Raw genomic sequence first — 23293 nt, 5'->3', positions numbered from 1 at the left:
AAAAAAAAAAATGTTTTACCGTAAATTTGACCTACCGGCATGTGCCTTTGAAGAGAGGATCATTAATAGTCATCATAATTCTCTAAATCTAATCTAAAAGTTCATCAAATGGATCCTCAACTGTATGGTCAACTAATCTTCAACAAAACATTGAAGTATATCCAATGGAAAAAAGACAGTCTCTTCAATAAATGATGCTGGGAAAATTGGACAATCACATGCAGAAGAATGAGACTAGACCACTCTCTTACACTACACACAAAATAAACTCAAAATGGATGGAAGATCTAAATGTGAGATAGGAATCCATCAAAATTCTAGAGGAGAACACAGGCAGTAACCTCTTCGACCTTGGCCACAGCAACTTCTTGCAAGACATGTCTCTAAAAGCAAAGGAAACAAAAGCAAAAATGAACCATTGGGACTTCATCAAGATAAAAGGCTTCTGCGTGGCAAGGGAAACAGTCAACAAAACTGAAAGGCAACCTATGGAATGGGAGAAGATGTTTGCAAATGACATTACAGATAAAGGGCTGGTATCCAAGATCTATAAAGAACTTCTCAAACTCAACACCCAAAAATCAAATAATCCAGTCAAGAAATGGGCAGAAGACACGAACAGACACTTCTCCAAAGAAGACATACAAATGGCTAACAGACACATGAAAAAATGCTCCCTATCACTAGCCATCAGGGAAATACAAATCAAAACTACACGAGATACCACCTTACACCAGTTAGAATGGCTAAAATTAACAAGACAGGGAACAACAAATGCTGGCGAGGATGTGGAGAAAGGGGAACCCTCTTACACTGTTGGTGGGAATGCAAGTTGCTACAGCCACTCTGGAAAACAGTATGGAGGCTCCTCAAGACGTTAAAAACAGAGCTTCCTTATCATCCAGCAATCACACTACTAGGTATTTACCCCAAAGACACAGATATAATGAAAAGAAGGGGCACATGCATGTTCATAGCAGCAATGTCCACAATAGCCAAACTATGGAAAGAGCCAAGATGTTCTTCAACAGATGAATGGATAAAGAAGATGTGGTTCATAGGATGATCGGTAGGGGAAGAAAGGGATAAAGAAAGGGGGGGTAATCAGAAGGGGGAATGAAACATGAGAGACTATGGACTATGAGAAACGAACTGAGGGCCTCAGAGGGGAGGGAGGTGGGGGAATGGGATAGGCTGGTGATGGGTAGTAAGGAGGGCACGATGATGGTGCACTGGGTGTTATACACAACTAATGAATCATCGAGCCTTACATCGGAAACCGGGGATGTACTGTATGGTGACTAACATAATATAATAAAAAATCATTATAAAAAAAAAAAAGATGTGGTTCATATATACAAAGGAATGTTATTCACCCATCATAATGGATAAGTACCTACCCTTTGCATTGACATAGATGGAACTGGAAGGGAATATGCTAAGTGAAATAAGTCAAGCACAGAAAGACAATTATCATATGGTTTACTCATATGTGAAACTTAAGGAATAGAGTGGAGGACCACAGGGGAAGGGAGGGAAAACTGAGTGGGAAGAAATCAGAGAGGGAGCCAAACCATGAGAGATTCTTGACTCTGAGAAACAAACTGAAGGTTGTGGAAAGGGAGGTGGGGGGGGGTGGATGGGGTAAAAAGGTGATAGACATTAAGAAGGGCATGTGATGTGACTAGCACTGAGTGTTATATGCCACTAATGAATCATTGAGCACTACACCAAAAGCTAATGATGTACTATATGTTGGCTAATTGAATTTCAATTTTAAAAAATTCAAAAAAGTTCATCAAGATAACATATAAAAGTGATACTTACAAAATATTAGAAGTATTATCTGTATTTATAGTTAACATGGAATTACCATAAATTCAAATCCCAAAAAAACATTACTCATGCTGTTTTCTTAGTTTTGTTATCCTGATTGTTACCTCTTCAAATCCCATTCAATCTTGGAAGATTAGTTTAAGTCCTACCTTTACCAGAAAGCCTTCCAAGCAGCTCTAGGCTTTTTAAAATTGTAGTGTTTATGACATTAAAAAAAACCAAATTCTGGTGTTTTATGTTATTCTACCATATATCATCAATTTCTTTATATCTTAAAATCATGTGAGAACAGAAATTAACTACTTTCTCCATATAGTTAGATGCCTACATACCTTTCTTTACTTCTTTTTCTATGGCTCTTATGCTAATTTACTGGATATAATCTTGATCATAATGTTATATTTATTACATATGATATATAATAACTGTTCAGGTTTTAAATTTCAGTCTGCCTTCATAGGTTAGGTATAACCACATTTAGTCATTCTATTTTTTTAAACATATCTATTGTTAATAAAGGCTGCTTGTGAAAGGCCAGTAATATGAGTTTTATGTCAAATACAGAGTAAGTAACACTAGTAACAGAAATCCAAGCTAAAGTCCTTTAGATGGAGCCAATAACCAGCAAAAAGAGAGAGAAACAGAAAGAAAATGTCAAGTGTTACGTACTGGAATAGAATTGAGATGTAGAACAAAGATTCAGGATCAAAATGAAATCTGGATGGAAAAAGGATTGGGAAGGTATGAAGAAAGGCAAGGAAAGTTGTCTTCATCTGCCCAACACTTTAAACCACTGGAGAATTTCTTGAATGGTATGTGGTAAGGATCAAGATTTTTCCCCAGTATGAATATTCAATAAAGTCAGCATTTTTTATTAAAAACAAAACAAAACAACCCTTTCTCCTTTACTGTATTGTATAATAACACTATTGCCATTAATCAGGTGATCATTTATGTGTATTTCTGTATTCAGTGTATTTCTGGTCTGTATTCTGTTCCATTTGCCCCTCTTTGAAAGTTTATATTTGCATATCCTTACAATTAAATTGCTAACTTCCACAAAAGAAAAACTTCCAGTATTCTGATTGGGCTGTAGTTGTATATAGATCAGTTTGAGGGAATTGATATTATTACCCTAGTGAATTTTCCAACTCATGACCATGCTTTATAATTCCATTTAGGTAGGTTTTTTTTTTTTTTTTTTTTTTTTTGGCTTCACAATGATTTGTAATTTCCTGAGCAGAAGAACTTTTCATGTAACTACCAGAACAATTTCAGTCTTTTATAATTATCCCTTTAATGTCTCTACTGATAGTTTGTTCAAGTTTTTTTCTCTTAATTATATTGCTTAATGCTGAAGTTAAAAAAAAAAAAAAAAATTGAACAACCCCGGAAAGTTCCTTATGACTCTTCCTAGTTAATCCTAAACCCCCACCTCAACCAGATATAGTAATTTTAAAAAATTTCTATCATCATAGTTTTACCCTCAAACCTTATATAAATAAAATCATACAATATGTACTCTGTTGCTTATGGCTTCTTCATTCAACAGTATTTTTGAGACTCAATCATGTTGCATATATAAGCAGTTTGTTCATTTTTACTACTGTATAATGTTTTTGTACTATACCATAATTTGCTTATCTATTCTCTTGCTGATGAACATTTTGGTTACTTACCATTTTTCATTGTTATGGGTAGAGCAGCTTTGGGTATTCTTTCATAAGTCTTTTTATAGACATAGGTGTTCATTTAACTTTAGTGAGATCTTTAAGCTTGGGGTTGATGGGTTATATGGCATTTGCATGTTTAAATTTATTAGAAATTTCCAATTTCCCAAAGTAGTTTATTGTTTTATATTCCCATGAGGAATATATTGAGTTCAAGTGGCCCCATATTCTTGTCAACACTTGATATTATCAGTCTTTTAATTTTGGCCATATTGGTGAGTATGGGGTATTACCTTTTGCAGTTTTATTTTTAATTACCCTGGTGACTAATAATTTTGGTCACCTTTTAATATGGTTGCTGTTGTCTCAGATATCTTTGGAAGACAAGGGTCTCAGTCTTAGGTTAAGCATCTGCCTTTGGCTCAGGTCATGATCCCAGGGTCCTGGGATCAAGTCCTGCATAGGGCTCCTTGCTCAGCGGGGAGCCTTCTTCCTCTGCTTGCCGTTCCCCTGCTCATGCAGTCTTTCTCTCTCTCACTCTGACAAATAAATACATAAAATCTTAAAAAAAAAAGAGTGCATTTGATTTAAAATCATACAAAAGAGTGACAATAATACGGATGATAAAAGGCACATGGGGTTGAGAAGAGGGCCAAAAGAATAAAATAGTATAATGTTTTTCTGTCATCTTTATTGGCCAGACAATGCAGAGTTTAAATAAAAAGTTCTCACTTATGACACATCTGTGAGATCTACAGGATCCCATTTATTTCATACTAGTGGTGGGCAGGTTGGGGGACACTAGGTAGATGAAGAAGAAACCCTTGAGCCCTGAGGAATTAGCTTTTACAATCCAGAATTAAATGATCTTTACCAAGGTGAACCATAATCCACCCAGATGATACGGTGTCATCTGACAGAAGTACTGATGAAGCCTAGACTTCTTTGTTGACTAGCTTCAATCATTCACTGATGATGTAAATCAAGATCCAACTTATAAGGTCAGAGCACTATAAAATGGCTTCAGAAATGTTGAGTCTAATTCAAGATCAAACTATTGGTACCAACCTTTGGATTTCTATAGAACTCCACAAGTCCAGGACTAAATTCTGTTCCTTTGTTACCTGTGAGGCAGTGTTCCCCTGGAGGGATACAGAGATGATCTCTACAGATTTATTAGTCTCTGCCCATGGAGTCAGCCAAAGGAACCCCCATGCCTGTAGTTCTGTCTTATCTTTACCACGTGAGCCTGGGGGTGTGAGTTCCTTTCTCAGTCTTGCTACTCCCTTTTTGGTCTGATAGAACCGGGGATTTTTCCCTTCTGCCTTTTGGACAGTGTATCTTTCATAGACCCAAGTTTCCTTTTCTTTCTTTCTTTCTTTTTTGTTTTTTAAAAGATTTTATTTATTTATTTATTTATTTATTTATTTATTTGAGAGAGAGAGAGAGAGAGGGAGAGAGTGCACGCATGCACCCAGGCATGCGTGAGTAGGGGGAGGGGCAGAGGATCTCAAGCAGATGCTACCCTCAGCGCAGAGCCCGACGCTGGGCTCCATCTCAGAACCCTGAGATCATGATCTGAGCTGAAATCAAGAGTCAGAAGCTGAACTGACTGAACCACCCAGATGCCCCCAGACTCAAGTTTTCAAGAAATTATTCAAATCTTTTATCCTATGGTAAAAACCAGACTCAAGAGTGAAGGGGGGAATATAATTCCTTTATATGATTTTGCTAATGTGTATGCAAACAAAAAAAGGCTAATCATCAAACTTTTTCAGATACCCTCCTTTCCATTTCTATGCATATAGCGTATTATATTTTAAATGCATTATATGAACATATTGATAGGCAAAAATTAGAATATTTTCCCTTTCCTATAGAATATACATCTACCAAAAGCTTATTTTATTAAAGAATAAAAAATCATTTTGGAGTTGTGACAGGCTTTGAATTTTTGTTATTCTAATTTATATCAATAAGAAGTCTGGACTGTTGGAACAGAAACTCCATTAACAATGCAGGTACCTTGAAGACAGAATGAGATTTGTGTTAGTTTCTTGAGACTTTTGGAAAAATTCTCAAATCTGATATATTTCACTCTTGAGGAGTGCCTGACCGTAAGAAGATTTATAAGAAAGACTTCTGGAAATGGGTCCAACCAAAAGCAATGTATAGTGATGACAGATCAAACCCAACAGGTGTCTCAGAGTGATGCCAATGGAAACGTGAGGGACAGAGATTGTTGTCAGACATTCCTCTAGTGATTCACTGAAACCCTTGAAAAACAATCACCATGAACTAATCATTGTCATCCATTTCTAGTGTTATTAGTTGAGGAGAACTTTTAAAAACCTAATGGAAAAATATCTGAACACTTAAGCCCTAGAAAAGTCATCATTAAATATTTATTTTTTATCTCCTCCAGTCTCGTCCATGTTGCTGCAAATGTTGTGAAATTGTTCTTTTTGATGGCTGAGTAATATTTCATTGTATATATGGACCACATCTTCTTAATGCTAAGTGAAATAAGTCAAGCAGAGAAAGACAATCATCATATGGTTTCACTCATTTATGGAACATAAGAAGTAGGAAGATCGGTAGGAGAAGAAAGGGAAGAAGGAAGGGGGAGTAAAAAGAAGGGGGAATGAACCATGAGAGACTATGGACTCTGGGAAACAAACTGAGGGCTTTAGAGGGGAGGGTGGTGAGGGATCGGCATAGGCTGGTGATGGGTATTAAGGAGGGCACGTATTGCATAGTGCACTGGGTGTTATACGCAAGTAATGAATCATAGAACTTTACATCAAAAACTTGGGATGTACTGTATGGTGACTAACATAACATAATAAAAAATTATTATAAAAAAAATAAATATTTATTTTTTATAAGTAGTTCACATTCTCTTTTCACCCTAAACATTTTTTTAATATTTAAAAATTTTTAAAGATTAACATACAGTGTTATATTAGTTTCAGGTGTACAGTATAGTGACTTCACAATTCTGTACATTACTCAGTGCTTATCACAATTAGTGTGCTCTTAATCCCATTCACCTACTTTACCCATCCCCCCCACCCAACCCACCTCCCCTCTTGTAAACATCAGTTTGTTCTATGTAGTTAAGAGTCTATATTTTGCTTGTCTCCTTTTTCTTTATCTGTTTTGTTTCTCGAATTCCACATATGAGTGAAATCATATGGTATTTGTCTTTCTCTGACTTATTTCACTAGTATTATATCCTGTGGATCCATCCATGCCATTGCAAATGGCAAGATTCCATTCTTTTTTATGGTTTTATCCATTCATTTATTTTTTTAAAGATTTTATTTATTTATTTGACAGAGAGAGAGACAGCCAGTGAGAGAGGGAACACAAGCAGGGGGAATGGGAGAGGAAGAAGAAGGCTTCCCAGCAGAGCAGGGAGCCCGATGCAGGGCTCGATCTCAGGACCCCAGAATCATCCCTTGAGCCGAAGGCAGACGCTTAATGACTGAGCCACCCAGGCGCCCTCTCCATTCGTTGATTGATGGACACTTGGGCTGCTATCACAATTTGGCTTTTGCAAATAATTTTGCAATAAACATAGGGGTGCATATATCTTTTTGAATTAGTGTTTTTGTATTCTTTAGGTAAATACCCAGTAGTGGAATTATTGGATCATGTGATAATTCTATTTTTATTTTTTTGAGGAACCTCTGTGTTGTTTTCCACAGTGGCTGCACCATTTGCATTCCCACCAACAGGGCATGAGGGTTCCCTTTTCTTCACACCCCTGCCAACACTTGTTTCTTGTGTTTTTTATTTGAGCCATTCTGATAGGTATGAGATGATATCTCATTGTGGTTTTGATGTACATTTCCTTGGCAACGAGTGACATTGAGCATCTTTTCATGTATTTGTTGGCCATCTGTGTATCTTCTTTGGAGAAATGCCTGTTCATTTCTTCTGCCCAGTTTTTAATTGGTCTAGTTGATTTTTAGGTGTTGAGTTGTGTAAGTTCTTTCTTTTTAATTTTTAATTTTTATTTTTTGTATAGTATTTTCTTTATTCATTCATTAGTTGATGGGCGTTTGCATTGCTTTCATTTCTGGCTATTTTTTAATTTTTATTAAGTTCAATTGGCCAACATGTAGTACATCATTAGTTTTTGATGTGGTGTTCAATGATTCATTAGTGGCTTATAACACCCAGTGCTCATAATATCACATGCCCTTCTTAATTTCCATCACCTGGTTACCCGATTCCCCTCCCTTCCGCAACCCTTGGTTTGTTTCCCAGAGTCAACAGTCTCTCATGGTTTGGCTCCCTCTCTGATTTCTTCCCACTCAGTTTTCCCTCCCTTCCCGTATGGTCCTCTGTGCCATTTCTTATATTCCACATATGAGTGAAACCTTATGATAATTGTCTTTCTATGCTTGACTTAGCTCACTTAGCATATTCCCTTCCAGTTCCATCCAGGATGATGTAAATGGTAGGTATTCATCCTTTCTGAAGGCTGAATAACATTCCATTGTAAATATGAACCACATCTTCTTTATCCATTCATCTGGTGAAGGACATCTCAGCTCCTCCCACAGTTTGGCTATTGTGGACATTGCTGCTATGAACATCGGGGTGCATGTGCCCCTTCTTTTCATTATATCTGTGTCTTTGGGGTAAATACCTAGTAGTGTGATTGCTGGATGATAAGGAAGCTCTGTTTTTAATGTATTGAGGAACCTCCATACTGTTTTCCAGAGTCGCTATACCAGCTTGCATTCCCACCAACAGTGTAAGAGGGTTCCCCTTTCTCCACATCCTCGCCAGCATTTGTTGTTCCCTGTCTTGTTAATTTTAGCCATTCTAACTGATGTAAGGTTGTATCTCGTGTAGTTTTGATTTGTATTTCCCTGATGGCTAGTGATGTGGAGCATTTTTTCATGTGTCTGTTAGCCATTTGTATGTCTTCTTTGGAGAAGTTGTCTGTTCATGTCTTCTGCCCATTTCTTGACTGGATTATTTGATTTTTGGGTGTTGAGTTTGAGAAGTTCTTTATAGATCTTGGATACCAGCCCTTTATCTGTAATGTCATTTGCAAACATCTTCTCCCATTCCATAGGTTGCCTTTCAGTTTTGTTGACTGTTTCCCTTGCCACGCAGAAGCCTTTTATCTTGATGAAGTCCCAATGGTTCATTTTTGCTTTTGTTTCCTTTGCTTTTAGAGACATGTCTTGCAAGAAGTTGCTGTGGCTGAGGTCGAAGAGGTTACTGCCTGCGTTCTCCTCTAGAATTTTGATGGATTACTATCTCACATTTAGATCTTCCATCCATTTTGAGTTTATTTTTGTGTGTGGTGTAAGAGAATGGTCAAGTTTCATTCTTCTGCCTGTGGCTGTCCAATTTTCCCAGCATCATTTATTGAAGAGACTGTCTTTTTTCCATTGGATTTTCTTTCCTGCTTTGTCAAAATTAGTTGACCATAGTGTTGAGGGCCATTTTTGGTCTCTGTTCTGTTCCATTGACGTATGTGTCTGTTTTTGTATATTTTTGGATACTAACCTTTTATCGGATATGTCATTTACAAATACCTTCCCCTGTTTGGTAGGTTGTCTTTTAGTTTTGTTGATTGTGTCCCTTGCTGTGCAGAAACTTTTTATTTTGATATAGTCTCAATAGTTTATCTTTGCATTTGTTTCCCTTGCCTCAGGAGACATATCTAGAAAGATATGCCAGTGTCAGACAAATTATCAGCTGTGCTCTCTTCTAGGATTTATATGATTTTTTATATGATTTCAGGTCTCACATTGAGGTCTTTAAACCATTTTGAGTTATTTTTGTGTATGGTGTAAGAAGGTGGTCCAGTTTCATTCTTTTGCATGTAATTTTCCAGTTTTCTCAGCATTTGTTGAAAAGACTTTTTCCCATTGTGTATTCTTGCCTCCTTTGTGGAAGGTTAATTGAGCCATAGTTGATAATTGTGGGTTTATATCTGGGTTTTCTATTCTATTCCATTGATCTGTGTCTGTTTTCATGCCAGTACCATACTGTTCTAATCACTAGAGCTTTGTAATAGATCTTGAAATCTGGGATTGTGATACCTCCAGTTTTGTTCTTTTTCACGATTGCTTTGGCTATTCAGAGTCTTTTGTAATTCCATATAAATGTTACTATTATTTGTTCTAGTTCTATCAAAAATGCTGTTTGTATTTTAATAGGGATTGCATTAAATCTATAGATTGCTTTGGGTAGCTTGGACATTGTAGCAATATTTATTCTTCCAGTCCATCAACCTGAGCTCTTATATAAAATTCCAATTTAGAAAACTAACAACAACAGATCACTTTTTGCAATGGGAAGGGGAGATCCTAAAACCCAGTTTCACAGCTAGTAGCGTCAACTCCTTGGGTTCTTCTCAGAGTTTGAGAGTAAGCACATAAAAAATATTTATAAAATTAACAACTTTTCTGGAGGATATTACCTATTACAGGTCCAGTTACATCTATGTATTCATCATTACTCAGTGTGTTTCTTTTATACTGAGCTACATCCCCTATGACTTTTCTTTTTGAAATTTTATTGATAATTAACCATGCCTGATGGGTAATCACAAATGTTGGGAACACAGGAGGCAGCCTCTGAAGTAGTGCATTTTGTGAGTACTTTTTGCAACAGAATCTCAGTCTACACCCACCCTTCGTCACACTCATCACCGTAGGTGTGCAGTCCTAGAAACATGCATTCCCAAGATTTCTTCCAAGGACTCTTTCTGTTTCTTTTCTATCTCATAGTCACATGATCATTCACTTTTGAACAGTATCAGATTCTTTCCTGGAATATAGTTTTCTGTTCTTTTCCTGTTATTTTTCCTACCTTGAAATTTTTGAGGGTGTATTTAATTCCTGGTAAGACCTACAAGCATCTTACATATGGTAGTTTGTCAGTGAATGTTTGTAGTGGTAAGGAGGTGGGATTTGGAGCCAGAAACATTGGGTTGAATGTAGCAGCTACATATGTTGGTAAAGCCAATCCACTTTAGTTTTTCAGTCCCTACATAGCTAAATGAGGATGATAATTTTAAACTGGAGGGAAGGGGGTTGTGAGAATTAGAAGAAATTTTTATATAACATCTGGTATATAACCTGGCACATAGTAAGCCTCTGAAATGCTTGTTGCTTTACTTTTTAAATGAATATTGTTAAAGTCATTGCTGAATTATTTCATTATACCCAATTCAATTTAATAAATGTTGTTAGTCTACTAGAAGTATGTTTATATTTAGTTAGACTTGAGAGGTTTGAGAAAAAATAATTTCTTTATGATTTGGCTAACTTTATTTGTGCAAGAGAAAAATATTAGCATGTGCTGGAGTTCTAGAAAAATTCAATTTTGTGAACCCTGAGGACTGTTTCTGGGGGATGAACCAACACACCACTATAGATAGTGTCACTAATACTCAGATTATTTGCTCCCTTATATTAAATACCATATAGGTAAAATACAATACCTAATAAGTTCTCAAAAATAAGTGACTATTTTGTAGTTGGAATCATCCTGGAATATTAGATATACAATGTTAATTCTAACCTTTTATTTTCTAGTTTATCAGTTTCCCTGAAATGGTAACCAAAGTTTATGCTTGATGATATAATGCATTAAAGTGTGTTAACCCTGATTGCCCCAGACACTCTTTTCAAAATAACTTTAAGGCAAGTTTTCAATTGTTCGCTGACAAAAAACATTAACGAGTATGACTTAAATATAGAATCAAGTAGTGCTAATATGTCATTTGCTAAACTGGCAGACGATATGGGATCAGTCTATCAACCTGATAGGTGTACTTAGAGGTATTCAACATAATTAAGCCTTCCAAGTTATCTAGATCTACCACATACCACTGAAATTTTATGTCATCTCGAGCTTTGATTGGTTCAGCTTTTATATCATTATCTGTACTGTTTATTATAACACATACTAATAAAGACTGCTTCAGAGCAGAGAGCTCTACCACTGTTCTGTCAGCCTCCTTCCATTGTCCTGACCCTGAGCCAACAATCCATTCCCCTTAAGTTTAACTATTTTGAGGTAAGTTATTCAGAGAAGATTCAAATTCAGCTCTTGACCTTGTTAGTAGATCCTAGTTTCATGTACTAACTTGTATATAAAAAAACTGAAACAAACTTCCCATCTTGACAATTGTTGTATAAATTAAATGACTTGTGTCATATACTGAAGGTTTTCAGAGTATGCTATCTATTTAAATTTAAATTTCGTTCTCTAGCTCAAGCAAAGAGAGTACTCCAGTATTTCTCTTGGCTCTCATGAGGCTTATCAAACCAAGTGCAGTTTGTTCTTGGATTGGGAAAGGGGCTTGATTTTATAAGAATTGCCATTTCCTCCTACTCACTGCTCCATTCACAGAACAGCTGTTAGCAACAGGATATGTGGGAATTTTTGTTATCAGAACATAATAAACAACTTCATTCTCTAGCAAAGCCCAGGAAGTAGGGTATAAAAAGGGTTCGTCCCATTAGGTTGCAAAGTATAGCAGAATATTCTTTAAATGTGACATACTCTGAGCTGTTCACTGAGCAACCTGTTCAACAGGTAGAAAGTCCTAACAATGAATATAGAAACAATAACCACAAAAATCACAAAATCAAGCTTTAATATATGCTGGTTTTGAAAAGAGCATGGATGGGAAAACTCAGAGAAATCAAATTTCAGGTAGGACGGCAATTTAACTAGACTTTGAAGTAACTGATTTTCTAAATTTGAGATTTTGTGTGTGTGTGTGTGTATGTGTGTGTGTGTGTTTCTAGGAGTAAAAGGGCGAAATTAAATCTTATGCTCTAAACTGACTGCAGCAGTGGCAGAATAACTAAGATTGAAACAGGTAAATTAGGGTAGGAATGGTTGGGTCAATGATGCAGGGCACTGGGGGTGATGGGCAAGATTAATCCAGCAAAGACAGATAAATGGGATAAGAGATGAAAATTACAGATGAGTTTAGAACAGCATGAGGTCATAATTAATACTTACCTGGAAACAATATGAATAGAAAATCTGTTATCAAATAAATGTGATTCTCACTGAAGACAAGAATAGAGTAAAAAATGCAATAAGAAGAGAATGGCACCAAATGTAAATATTTTGCTAAGCAAAATTGTGGAGGGGTACACTATTATGAAATACAATAAATCTCAACTCCTGAAAACAACTTTGCCTAGCTGAAAGAGAAATAGAGGTTAGGATATGTGCTTTAATACTACTTTGGTTACTAAGAATATGGGTCTAGGTAAGCCAATTTATTGCCTTTGTGCTCAATATAACAATATCTGTTCTTTTCAATTAATTAAAAAATATTAATTGAATTATGCCCAGAGCTATAGGCGACATGCTGGGGTTAGGCAGTATCTGTGGGGGTCTCATGGGAACAAAGGATCGCAAGGAATCAAAGATACTAAGCTAGTCAACTGGTTAGGGAACACCAAACAAATACACAAAGAACAATTGAGAAGTAGGTAAGATGATACTTGTGCCTAGTGTTATAGAACTCATCTTTTTGTATCTAAGGTATGATTTTAGGACAAAATAAAATAATGTTCTTTTTATTATTATTATTATTTTTAAAGATTTTATTTATTTATTCGACAGGATAGAGACAGCCAGCGAGAGAGGGAACACAAGCAGGGGTAGTGGGAGAGGAAGAAGCAGGCTCATAGCGGAGGAGCCTGATGTGGGGCTCGATCCCATAACGCCGGGATCACGCCCTGAGCCGAAGGCAGACGCTTAACCGCTGTGCCACCCAGGCGCCCCTAATGTTCTTTTTAAATAAAAGATGTTAAATATATATCTGGAATGAACTTGGACTCAAAAAGAGCTGGGCTAATTTCCTTCTAAGAGCTGCGTGAGCTAGTGTAGGTCATTTTTCTCTTTAAGCTCTTATTTCTTAACTATAAAACAGGAATAGTATTATTTTTGTGGTTTACTAAGTTAATGCACTTAAAACATTTAACACTATGCCCAACACCTAATAAACATTAAATAAATTACACTGTTATTTTATTTACTAGTTGGATTATAATATTAAAAATGGAATAAAACAGATAATATACCCATCTTATATTTATAAAGTACTACAGCTTTTCATTCTTTTATTTAACTTGATCCAGTGGATACATACTATAAAAAAGTCATACTAAGCAAAGCAGAGTGAAGTAAGTTTGCCTACCATATATCCATATAAAAATCCATGGTTTTCTTTTTTTAAAAGAAAAAGATTTTAGGGGCGCCTGGGTGGCACAGTTGTTAAGCGTCTGCCTTCGGCTCAGGGTGTGATCCCAGCGTTCTGGGATTGAGCCCCACATCAGGCTCCTCTGCTATTAGCCTGCTTCTTTCTCTCCCACTCCCCCTGCCTATGTTCCCTCTCTCCCTGGCTGTCTCTCTCTCTGTCAAATAAATAAATAAAATCTTTAAAAAAAATAAAAAAATAAAAAAAATAAAAATAAAAGAAAAAGATTTTATTTATTTATTTTAAGAAGAGAGAGAGCACAAGCTTGGGGAGGAGCAGAGGGAGAAGGGCAAGCAGACTCCTCACTGAGTTCGGAGCCCAACATGGGGCTCGATCTCACGACCCCAAGATCATGACTTAAGCTGAAATCAAAAGCCCATGCTTAACTGACTCTGCCACCCAGGTGCCCCCAAAATCTATGATTTTCAATTTACAACTATGTATGCTATGGGTGGTATATGTTATAAGATAATTTACTGTCCAAAGCTACAATTAAATCAATGAATTTTTTGGTTTCATCTTACTTTAATGAAATGATTGTGCATAAGGGAAAATACTACCTTTATAAACATTTCACTTTCATATGTTTTCAACTATCCTATGCTTATTTTCTAAGTAGCTATAGAATCAACACAGGAATATTATAATATTGCATGGATTATTTAATGCCATTTTGGCACTGTAATTATCTATTTACTTATCCCTATTTGCCTGTTTTTTTTTTTTTTAATCTATTCAATCTGTCTCTCTCCTCTTTTTCTTTTCTTATGTTTTGAGGACAATTAACTTTTCATTTCTTCAAGTGCCATGGTCAGTTAGAGGGAGGGGATTCAATTACTAAAACTTAATAAAAATTACTCTGGGAAAAATCAGTCCGTACGCATCTATTAATTTCATTGAATAAACAAGAAGTCCTCCCAGACATCCTCTCCTCACTCAAAATGCCATGAAACTCAGGAAAGGCTTATAGGAACACTTTTGCCAGCACTGAAAATTGGGCACTCAGTACTTGCCTGGGTCAATATAGTTGATCACCGTGTTTTGGTTTGTTGTAAGGATGTAATACTCTATATCCATAGAAAGTCATGATCGGATTTCGTAGGTAACTATCCTCTTCCATTTTCATCACTTCATTTATATTTCTTTAGAAATCCCCACTCAATTGAAAAGTATGTCTCTCTCTCTTTTTCAGCTTTATTGTGGTTTAGCTGACAGATGAAATTGTAAGATATTTGAAGTGTCTGTGATGATTTGATATACACATACATTGGGAAAGGATTCCCCCCAAGTTTAACACGTCCATCACTTCACAATTTATGTGTGTGTGTGTGTGTGTGTGTGTGTGTGAGAGAGAGAGAGAGAGAGAGAGAACTCTTAAGTTATACTCTCTTAGCAAATTTTAATTATACAGTACAGTGTTATCAAGTATAGTCACCATGGTATACATTAGATCCTCAGACCTATTCATCTTATATATGAAAGTTTGTACCCTTACCAGCCTCTTTCTATTTCTCCCACCTCATGACAACCACCATTCTCCTTTCTGTTTCTATGAGTTCAACTTACTGTTGTTTGTTTGTTTAAGATTCCATATATACGTGATACCCTGAAGTGCTTGTCTTTCTTTGTCTGGCTTATTTCACTTAGTATAATGACCTCCAGATTCATCCACATTGTCACAAATGACAGTTTCCTTCTTTTTTAAGACTGAATAGTATACTACTGTGTGTGTGTGTGTGTGACATTTCCATAAGTGTCCAGTGGACACTTTGTTTAGTTCCATCTTTGCTCTTGTAGATAGTGCTGCAATAAGCACAGGAGTTATGTCTTCAAGATGATGGTTTTGTTTCCTTAGGGTATATATACCCAACCCAGTGAGATATACCTCATACCTGTTAGGATGTCTGTTATGAAAAGTATAAGAGATACTAAATGCTGGCTAGGATGTGGAGAGAAGAGAACCCTTGTTAGTGGGGATGTAAACTGGTATAGCCACTATGGAAATCAGAATGGAGTTTCCTCAAGAAATTAAAAATAGAAATACCACATGATCCAACAATCTCACTTCTGGGTATCCAGAAAATGTCTTCTGTAGAATGAAAAGCTGCTAGCACGTTGTCACTTACCTATCCAAACTTGACTCCTTTTGTGGGGAATCATTTAATAAATCTTGTTCTCCACATTGTTAACTTTACATACCAGCTATCAATATAGTATAAAGATTAGGAGCACAGATTTAGAAACATACAGAACTGATTTAGATTTCCACTTATCCTATTTACTAGCTAAAAATAGTGTTTTAAAAATACTGAAATCACAGTTATTATAAATATTGGATTTTATAATGTGTATATAAAGCTCTTAGCACAATGCTTAGTACCCAAATGATACAGTCAATGTAAATGGTGTGTGTGTGTGTGTATGTGTGTGTGTGTATGTATGTATGTATATATATATATGTATATATATATATACATAATGTATGTGTATATATATATATATATATAATGATATTCTACTAAATATAGCAATGAAAATGCTATCCCAATTCATGGTTTCAAATATTCAAATACTACAATAGTCAGCAAGTATTTTCTTCAAAGGTCATATGTTAAATCTTTCTTTTTACTTTGCTGACCACACAGTCTGTCACCAACTACTCAAATCTGCCCTTGTAGTACAAAAGCAGGCATAGAGAGTACCTACACGAATGGATGTGGCTGTTCATAAAGTTCCAGTAGAACTTTCTTTATAAGAACAGGCAGCTGGTCATGTGTTTGCTGACTCCTAAGATAGACTATCATAAGTTTATTTGGTACTTGCAAAAGTAATGTAAATGTTACAGATTTGACCTCAAGTATCTGAGGTATGTTACATCTTCTATTATACTCTATCATTATTTAATTATAGTTAAATATTATTTCTATGCATACATATCTTCATTTGTTTACATATTTATTTATTCATCAGATACCCATAAAGTAACAACCAAGTCCCAAACATTGGATGGACCTTGTGCCACGACAACAGGATGAAAAAGTTCCTTTCTAAAATGGAAACAGATGAAAAAATGTTATTATGATATGTGTGCATTCATATGCAAGGAGAGTAGGATTAACATTATAGATCTATAAAAAAGTGAACAGGCTCTCAAAGTCCCCAGCTGTGGTAGATTGCAAAATTGTCAGAATATTTGGCAACTCCTCCATTCAAGAGGTGGAATACATTTCTCCACCTCTTGGATCAAGCTCTAGCCATGTGATTTGCTCTGATAATAGCACATTGACAAGAGTGATGCAAACAGAGGCCCACATATTCTTCAGAATTGGGCTTATCCTTTCTTGCTGCTCTATTGGATCCAGAGACCACAATGTGAAGAAGTTCGGGACACCCTACTGGAGGATGAGAGAGCATATACAGCAGAAATGAGCCATCAGAGCTGAGACTCCCCAGATTAACGAGTCTGCCAACAACAGATGTGTGAATGAGGCCGTCCTAAGTCATCCAACCCTAGCTGAGGTTCCTGTTAATATCAGACAAGCTGGCACAAATCAGATAAACCACCCAACTAACCCATAGAATCATAGGAAATAATCACTTTTTTGTCTTAAGTCATTAAGTTTTGTCATGGTTTTTATGCATTGTTCTATCCCTAGGAGCACATATATAATACATTGAAATATCCACAGGTATGTTTCTGTATATGTGTGTTCGGTATGTTACTTATATAACAAATATACTCACAGCCTTCTACTGTTTTATAACTTTTTAATGTCTACTTTAGCTCTGTTAACTCTATTGAGATATTTTATAAAGGGTGCCAGTTAATGTAACATTGTATTGACGTTTTACAATTGGCATTCTTCAGCTACTGAGAGAGGGTCTGTTTTCAAGGAAAAAAAGAAAAAAAAAGAAATGAAGAAACAGGCACTGCAATGAACTTTTGCCCAAAATTAAAATGTGTAACATTTAAAAATATGCCATGTGCCATATGCCACATTGGCTTCTATTACTACAGTAATTCATAACATTTCTAGATGCCAGCGAAACTTAGTAGTCTGTACAATATGGTCTTCACTTCACTGGCATTTGCCATTGCTTTATGTTATATTACTAACTGTTAGTATAGGGATGAAATTTCTGACCGTTTGGAGGGCCATTAATTCCTATAGCTCATTTAGTAATAATTCCTGTGGCAAGAACTAATGAAACTCCAGGGCTTGTAACAGATAATACTCCCCAACTCTCCACAGAGGTGAACAAATTCTTCCTTTTTCTACAAGTAAAAAAAAAGATAAAACAAGTACAGAGCATGCTTGGATCAAGATGCTCACCTGCCTGAAAACCCCACAAAGTCTAAGAGCTTTGTGGACTTTCCCATTGAGGCATGCTCTTTCTTCCACTGCTCAATCCAGTTCCCGACACGGGGCTTTCCTTTTTGGCTACTTCCACAAATGAGGTAGGTTATGCTTAGGAGTACACCCTAAGAAAAGCATTCTTTCTGGTGGCCTTCCATTTTCTTCTTGTTCTTAGAAAGGCAGTATATTGTACAAATGGGAGGTGTGGATAGTTTACAGCAGTGAAGATCCTTCACCTACAGAGAGGGTCTCTCTCTTTTTTTTTTTTTTTTTAAGATTTTATTGCTCCCAGCGGAGGAGCCCGATGTGGGACTCGATCCCAGAACGCCGGGTTCACGCCCTGAGCCGAAGGCAGACGCTTAATGACTGCGCCACCCAGGCGCCCCAGAGAGGGTCTCTTTTTCAGGGGGAAAAAGGAATTAAGAAACAGACACTGCAATGAAGTTTTGCTAAAAATTAAAATGCATAACATTTAAAAATATGATGCTTCTTCTCTATGTCATTTCTGTAAAAACATATAGAAGATTCAAATTAAACCTGACAGTACCACAACTTTCTACCTCCCTAACTTGTAGAATTTCTGAATGCCAGGGACTACAATTTTATGAATGTTATTCTAGCATGACCACTGTATCAGTTATCTCCAGAAAAAAAACTTCCTAAAACTTCGTGGCTTTTAACTATTAGTTTTTATATTTCTTATGATTCAGTCAGTTGACTGAATGGTTCCTTGCTGAATTCACATGGGTTCATGCAGCTACATTCAGCTGGAGGGTTAGTTGGTTTAGAAGATCCAGGATGGCCTCACTTACATTTTTGGGGCATGTAAGTTCTCTGCTTGGCCTCTCATCCTGTATTAAGCCATATTGGCTTCCTTGTACATTAATTTCATGGCCATATTTCAAGCAGGTGAAGGAAGAGACAGACTAGCTAGAGATCTCAGGATCTAAGGAATGACATGTGTTAGGTTCCCTAGGCTATCTTTTCACCTCATCAATCTTGGGCTGAGTGTTGGAGAAGTCAGCAACAATGGGCACAGACAAAACAAAACCAGAACAAAAGTCTGTTCTCTCTAACTAGAAGACCAGGAAAGGGGGAGTCTACTAAAATAGATAATAATTGTTCACTCAAAACAAACACCATAGAAAAACCATGGCCCCATTTATACTCCTAGCAGGAAAGGCTGAGGAAAGAACCTAGATTTCTGCTGTTGTCAGGCTATAATGAGGTGCTCCAACACTCTACTAGAGTGGTGTTAGAGAAGGCTCAGTAGGGACCGGGGCATTTACCTTCCACCAGGTGATGAACAAGGCCCGTCTTCCATGGTATCAGTGGAGATCACATGGGCAGCTTGGACTTCCATCTCCCATGGTGGTAAGGAGGCATCATGCCTCCTCTTGCTGGGGTAGTACAAGAAGTCTTCCGAAGATTCAGAACTTTCATGACCACCCAGCAATAAGGTCTCCTCCTTATAGTGTCAGTATAGGCCATGTGGGTATAGGCTCCAGGATGCCAATGGAGTAGGGAACCTGTATTTCCATCTGTTGTTCCATCTGGCAGAAGTGAGGAGGCATCCCCCCTTCACTTGCTGGAGTGGCGTCAGAGAAAGAACACCGAAACAAAATACCTAGATAAGACCCAGCGTCTCATAAAATAATACTCAAAATGCCCAGGTTTTATTAGAAAATCACCCCACATACCAAAACCCAGAAATAACTGAACTTGAATGAGAGAAAGCAATCAAAGAAATCTTACAGCTGTTAGAATTATTTGAAAAGGATTCTAAAACAACTATTACAAAATTGATTCAGTGAACAATTATGAATACACTTTGAACAAATGAAGAAAAAATAGAATTTTAGCAAAGGTACAGAAATTCTCAGAAAAGAAATAGAATACACAAAGAAGAACCAAATGGAAATTTTAGAAATAAAAATACATGCATGGTGCACTGGGTGTTATACACAACTAATGAATCATCGAGCCTTACATCGGAAACCGGGGATGTACTGTATGGTGACTAACATAATATAATAAAAAATCATTAAAAAAAAAAATACAGTAACAGTGAAGAACCCTCAGTGGATATGCTCAACATCAGAATGGAGGGAACAAAGTAAACAGTGAAGTTGAATTTAGGACAATAGATATTAATCTGAACAATGAAGAGAAAAGTGACTGAGAAAAAAAAAAACCCTCAAGGACTTGTGGAATCATAACAAAAGATCTAGCATTTGCGTCATCAGAATTCCAGAAGGAGAGGAGAAAGAGGGTTGGAATGAAGAGATATTAAAAAATAATAATAATAACTGAAAATTTCTCAAACTTGGCAAAAGACTTAAACGCTTCAAGAAACTGAGCAAATCCCAAACAGTATTTTAAAAAATGCCAAAATACATCATAGTCAAACTTATGAAAACTAGTGATAAAGCAGTGAGTGAGAAATGACATCTTACCTGTAGAGTAAACACAATTCAAGTGACAATAGAGTTTTCATAAAAAAACTATGGAGGCCAGAATGAAGTAGCACCACATTTTTCAAGTAGTGAAAGAAGAGAACTGTTAAATCAAAATTCTTCATCCATAGGGAACAGCCTTCAGGAAAGAAGAGGAAATCAAGATACTCCCAAATGAGAAAACAACAAAAGAATGTGTCATAATCATCTCTATTTTAAAAGAATGGCTAAAGGAAGTTGTCTAAACCTAAAGCACGTAGGTTAAAAAAAAAAACTCTTGAAATATCAGAAAGCAAAAAGGAACAACCAAAAGAGCAAACATATGGAAAAATACAATAGAAAAATACAATTTCCTTGTTTACTTGAGTTTTCTAAACTATGGATGACAGCTGAAGCAAAATTTATAACACTCTTTGATGCGGTTCTCAATATATGTAGATGAAATATTTAAGACCATTATAGACAAGGGAAGGTGATGGGACATGGAGTTTCTATACTTCACTTGAACTGGTAAAATGTTGACACCAATAGATTGAGATAAATTATGTATACATAATGGAATACGTAGAGCAAAAACTAAAAATTATACAAAGAGATACATGCAAATATACTACAGAAAAAGCAAATTGGAGATTTAAAAAATGGAGAACTCATTCCAGGAATGCTGGAAAAAGAAAACAAAACAGAACAGACAGAAAACCAAAAATAGAATGTCGGACTTAAAACTTAATATATCAAAAATTAAATTAATGTAAATGGTAAATTCACAAATTAAAGGGCAGAGTTTAGATGGATTAAAAAATATGACTAAATAGTATGCTGTCTACAAGAAACTCACTTCAAATATAACAGTATATGTAGGTTGATATTAAAAGGATGGAAAAGGACATACAATATAAAAGCTAATCAAAGGAAAGCAGGAGTGGCTAGATTAATATCAGATAAAGTAAACTTCACATGGATTGAGAGGTGGATAAAGGATGCGTACATCTATATGTTATAGTTTATAACTATATGTTATAAATAGTAATCATAGAATATAGGTGGTAGAGATGTAGTTATTGTAAACATCTTTTAGTATTTCTGTATGTTTAAATTTGTAATCAAGTTTTGGGAAATATATCCGTATTCAGAAGCATATTAGAAAACCCAAAGGAATAGTAGTGCCTTCGTACCAGATCAAAAAATTAGACATAAGCGAGAAGTTGCTATAGCTCTACCTAATAAAGCTTAAAATCAAATCTCCAAAGGATAAAACAATTTCTACATAATTTAACTGTATTTCAGAACAAAAATAAAGAATATTTAAAAGGAGGGGATGCCTGGGTGGCTTACTCAGTTGGGCGTCGGACTCTTGGTTTTGGCTCAGGTCATGATCTCGCAGTCATGGGATCGAGCCCCACGTCAGGCTCTGTACTCAGGGCAGAGTCTGCTTCAGATTCTTTCTGTGTCCCCCTCTGCCCCTCCCCCCTCAAATAAATAAATAAAGCATCTAAAAAAAAAAAAAAAAAGAAATACCAGACAATCCAGTGATTCCACTACTGAGTATTTATCCAAAGAAAAGAAAAACACTAATTTGAAAAGATATATGTCCCCTTTATTGCAACATTATATATAATAGCCAAGATATGGAAGCAGCTTAAGTGTCCATCAATAGATGAATGGATAAAAAAGATGTGATATATATAAAATGGGATATTACTCAGCCATAAAGAGAATGAGGTCTTGCCATTTGTGACAACATGGATGAACCTATAGGGTATTATGCTAAGTGAAATAAATCAGATAGAGAAATCCAAATACCATATGGTTTCACTCATATGTGAAATCTAAAAAACAGAAGAAGCAAAAGACCAAAAGACATTATTAAGTACAGAGACCAAACTAGTGGTTGCCAGAGGGGAAAGGGATGGGAGAGTAGGTGAAATAGATGAAGGGATTTAAGAGGTACAAACTTACAGTTATAAATAACTCACAGAGATGAAAAGTACAGAATAGAGAATATAGTCAATAGTATTGTGATAATGTTGTACAGTGACTGATGGTGACTACATTTACCATGGTGAGCGTTGAGTAATATATAGAATTGTCAAATCTCTCTGTTTTACACCTGAAACTAGTATAACATTTTATGTCAACTACACTTCAATAATGAAAATTTTTAAAATGTAGCTCCCTAGAAAAGAAATTTTTTATCTTTTAAAATTTCTTTAAGATATAATTGAAAAAACAAAAAAATAGTAGGGTTTAGAATATATGTAGAAATATTTGACTACAACAATAGAAGGGTTAATAGTGGAGAAAATGTAGCATGCTGTTATGTTTATTGTACTATGCATGAAGCGTTATAATATTTTTAAATGTAGTATGTGATAAATACACATATTGCATGATTATTAAAAATTCTTTGAAATGCAAATTAATCTGTAGTGACAGAAGATCAACAGTGCCTAGGGACTGTAGGGGAGAACATAAGGAAGGAAGAATGGATTACAAATGGACAGAAGGAAATTCTTGGAGTTGATGGCTACATTTAATGTCTTGATTATGGAAATGATTTTACAGGTATATGCATATTTCAGCCCTGATCATATTATATACTTTGATATACTATGATATATACATATATATCATATATATGATGTTTATGTCAATCATATATTAATCAAGTTGCTAAAAAATGTAAAGTAAAGCAAAATAGAA

This window comes from Ursus maritimus, unplaced genomic scaffold (genome assembly GCF_017311325.1).
Source record: "Ursus maritimus isolate PB19 unplaced genomic scaffold, ASM1731132v1 scaffold_6, whole genome shotgun sequence".
NCBI classification, from domain to species: domain Eukaryota; kingdom Metazoa; phylum Chordata; class Mammalia; order Carnivora; family Ursidae; genus Ursus; species Ursus maritimus.
The sequence above is the reverse complement of the archived record's forward strand: the minus strand, read 5'-3'. Positions refer to the sequence as shown.